The following is a 4565-nucleotide window of genomic DNA, read 5'->3' on the forward strand; positions in this document are numbered from 1 at the left end:
ATCAGGATCCAGGGCAGGCAAAACTCCTCATGTGAGGATCTGAATCAGGCAGATTTTCACCCCCAAAGAGTTCCCTGATCAGAATGTGCCATGGACTTGGTTTTGCAGGTGGGCAAAACCAGTTCTTGGGATTACTACTTGGGCAGTGCAGTTATGAGCTGACTCTACCAAGATCCTTGTGCTGGTTGTTACAAGCCCCTCCTTCACTTCTTCATCACAGATTGCCAGTGGCTGCCCATAGATTCCCCTGAAATCTCTGTGCTGCCATATCACAGGAAGAGCTCCCACAAAGTGACTGCAATGCTGGAGGGTTCCTGATTGTCCCCCCTGGGTTCACTTTTCCCATTAGAAAACTGGCGGTTCAGGGGAGACCTCTCCTCATGGTGACGCACTGGCCTAGGGGAGGGACAATGCAGTCAACATGGAGCCACTTTTCTTATCCTTCTAATGCAGTCTGTCTTGGTCTTTGTAGTGGAGAAAGACACTTAACCCTCACCCACCATGTTTTAGGATTCTCAATGGTATTTTGTTTTTGAATGGATGCTAGCTGTTCTTTTTTTTTATATTAAAAAAAAATTTTAATCCCTATTTTTTTAAGGAGAGAGAAAGACAGAGTGTGAGCAAGGGAGAACAGGGAGACAGAGAGAGAGAGGGAGGGAGACACAGAATCTAAAGCGGGCTCCAGGCTCTGAGCTGTCAAGACACAGTCCAACACAGGGCTTGACCTCACAAACCGTGAGTTCATGACCTGAGATGAAGTCAGACGTTTAACCAATTTAGCCAGGTGCCCCTAAAATGCTAGCTGCTCTTATTACGAGAGCGAGCAAAGTTAGGAATGATCTATGTTTTGTCATCTTTGTGACATCACCACTCCTTCTTTATATATCTAATGATTTAGCCTATTGCAAATAGCCTGTATGTTTGGTCTGTCACTTAGAAAACTATAGACTGGCAGATTAAAGACACCCTTTTAAGGGCTATAAAGTATGGAAACAAATCATGGCTGCTGACTAAACCATCTGCTGATTGCTTACTCATGTCCACTAAGTTTTCAGTTCCGAAGCTGGTGATGAGTTTAAACAGCTTCAGGAGCGCAATGGATACCATAGGATTTCAGCTTAGCCAAACCATCAGCAGACCATGCCAGGACACTTATGGGAACCCTTATAAATAGCCCCACTGAACCAGCAGCTCTGCCTCAATCAATAAATCGGAGTATAACTGATGCTTTCTCTTGCAAAGACAGAATGCCACTGAGCCAGACTAGTTAAATATGCTGTTTCCATTTGATAAGACAGACTTGCTGGGTTCTTCACACCTTGTTAATAGTTAAGTCTGAGTTTATTCACCCCAAAACGAAAATATCAAGCTGGAGGGTCATAAGGCCTTCATGGGTCAGTTGTTCACTTTGACAACACCCTCGTAGCAAGCTAATAATTGTTTTTCAAAACCTGGTAGTTGCATTAGAGAGGAAACAAGTCAAAACCTCAGGGGCCACCTTCAGCTGTAAGCGGCTGCTGTTTGCCAGAGGATGGATGCAATAGACAAAAAAACATCAATCATGGTGACAGCTAGGTCAAAGGAGTATTTATGATTGTGGATTCCCAAAGCTGAGTACGCCACAGCCTGCTGGACAGCTTCCAGTACAACCTGTTGATTTTTGCTCCCCATTCAAATAATACTGATCTGGGAGTTATTATTCCCTCAGACTTAATCCTCTTAATAAACTGTGTAGGATTCATAAACTAGATTCAACTTGGGCTAATGATGATAGGTTTACTTAAAGTAAGATTTTAAAAGCCCAACCTATCCAGACCTTACAAGGTAAATCAAACTCAAAAAAAAAAAAAATACTCCATCTTTGTAAAGAGTATTTTCTATTTGTAGCTCTTATTTTCTCATATCTATATGTAAAATCTTTCTAGCCCTTGTGAGCCCATTTAAGGAATATCTGATTGAGAGGATGTATTTTTTTTAATTTATGGTCTGTAAGTTTTTTAGACTGTTTTCAGTTTGAAACCTTAGGGAGGGAAAGTACAAGTTTGGTCCTTGTTAGAAAAGGCTAAAGACCCATGTGATCTCTTTACATTGTGACAAATACAACCAGTGACATTTGAGTCAAAAAGGACCATACGTGGAGGGTATAATGCTTGCACTAGGTATCAGTGAAGAAATTGACCAATGTTCAAGACCAATGATTAGTTGAGTGCTCTCTTAATGATACTACCATAGCTTACCTCATAGAGGAACTAGACCTGGCAAGTATTTCTCAGGCTTCTCAACTCAACTGTCTATCAGTACATAAATGTCCACCTTTAATGGCCAATACAGAAGAGCTATAGTCTAGATATTTGTGAAGGAGTGTAATCTAAAACTTATTCATCTTTCAAAAACTTACTTCAGAGGCAAAATATCTATAGAAGATTGATGGACAGAAAAGTATTCTGCTGATTCCTCAAACTACTAAACTCTCTCTACATTTACTACATCTGAAACGTTTCATATAAGCCTATGGAAGAATGTGTTTTTCTTCTAATTGTGTACTAGCAATCATTCCAATACTTACTGCAAGGAGATTGTTGTCATACATATTTTACATTATACAATGTCTCCCTATATGTAGACCTACTGAAGAGAATTCTTTCTAATATTTGTGTCAGGAATGTTTGTGTTTCTAGGCAGATTATTCAGTTTTCTTTACAGATATGAGACTTTAGTAATATCATGCATTTCTTTTCATATAGGCTGCTAGAAAGCATAAAGCTAAATCAGTGGTTAGTCACTAAACTATAAATAGGCTTATAGCAAACATATCTTGCTATATAACATTTATTATTGTTAGGTGCCTAAGGTTTGTTTGTTTTTTTTTTAAATGAGGTAGGTCGCAAACAATCTTGGTTTTATCCCTGTTCTATTTTTTGTTTGTTTATTTATTTTATATTTAAGTATAGTTGACAATGTTACATTAGTTTCAGGTATACAACACAGTGATTCTACAACTCGGTATGTTGTGCTATGCTCACCAAAGTATAGCTACCATCTTGATGAACCATATTTTAAAAGTAATCAAGGGGCCCCTTTTATGGTTATACCCTGTATATGGCAAAAAGAGGTGGTAGCAGATTATCCACAGCAATATACAAAGTACAGTTTGGACTAGAAGGTTAAAAAAAGAGAGAGAGAACATAGTTTATAGCTAAGGTGTTCAAACTGCAGAGTGAAAAAGAATACCTTTGGAATTTCTAAATTCCTTTTATAAATTTATACTCCTGTACTTCACCTTTAGAGATTCTAATTCTTAGGGTGAAGACCAAATGTCTGGTCACTTACACAATTGAAAAAAAATTGTGTATCCCCCCCCAAAAAAAAATTAAGTGTATCCCCTCCAAAAAAAATTAAGTGTAAATGATAATCTTGCATATGGATCATCTAATGATTCAAAAAATAGGTGCATGGGGCACCTGGATGCCTCCATTGGTTAAGCATCTGATTCTTGGTTTTGGCTTAGGTCATGATCTCACGGTTCATGAGTTCAAGCCCCACGTCAAGTTCTGTGCTGACAGTATGAAGCCTGCTTGGAATTCTCACTCTCCTTCTCTCTTTCTGCCCCTCCCTTGCTCATGCCCTCTCTCTCAAAATAAATAAATAAACTTTTAAAAAATGTGCTAAGCAACTAACATGCAGAAGAAACTAATATAAATACTTTGAAGATAGATAAATTGATCATTAATAATGTCATCAATAGTCTAGTAGGCTGGAGAAGAGATTTACACAAAATACAGCAATAGAGTCAATGATAAATAACATTAAACTGAGCATTTACTGCTTGCAAATATTATACATGGATTACTTAATTATGTATATAAGTACATGTGTATATAAATATATAAAAATATACATAATCTTGGTGCAAACTACTTAAAAAGATACTTTGTTAAGAAGCATTTTAAGAGAAAGGTGAGGATCAAAGAAAGTGAATCTAAACCTTATAGTCCTTCTATTCTAAAAAGGTACAAAAAGCAATTAGATATAGATAATATATGATTAAATTACATTATATATTAGGTTAGGGTGCAGGAAGTACTAACTTTGACATTGTCTGCTTGAAGATAAAAAAGTTAGAAAACTTTTGTAGTGAAAAAACTTTATGCTAATAGTATGAAATGTTTCTGAATGTTTTCTTCCAAGAGATCTGAATGAGCAAGTGGCATGCATTGATGAAGAATTAGAGGATCAGAAAAATGGTGAAATTATTAATGTTTATTTATTTTTGAGAGACAGAGACAGAGCACAATCATTGGAGGGGCAGAGAGAGAGGGAGACACAGAATCCAAAGCAGGCTCTAGGCTCTGAGCTGTCAGCACAGAGCCCAACATGGGGCTTAAACCCACAAACCATGAGATCATGACCTGAGCCAAAGTCAGACGCTTAAGCACCTGAGCCACCCAGGTGCCCCAAAATGGTGAAATTATTAAGTAAAAGACTTCAGTTCTGCTATTTCCCATCTCTATCAAGATTCTTGTCAGGTTGTTTTCTCATATAACACTAAGGAAGAACTAGCAAAT

The sequence above is a fragment of the Suricata suricatta genome, chromosome 15 (assembly GCF_006229205.1).
Source record: "Suricata suricatta isolate VVHF042 chromosome 15, meerkat_22Aug2017_6uvM2_HiC, whole genome shotgun sequence".
In the NCBI taxonomy this organism is placed as follows: domain Eukaryota; kingdom Metazoa; phylum Chordata; class Mammalia; order Carnivora; family Herpestidae; genus Suricata; species Suricata suricatta.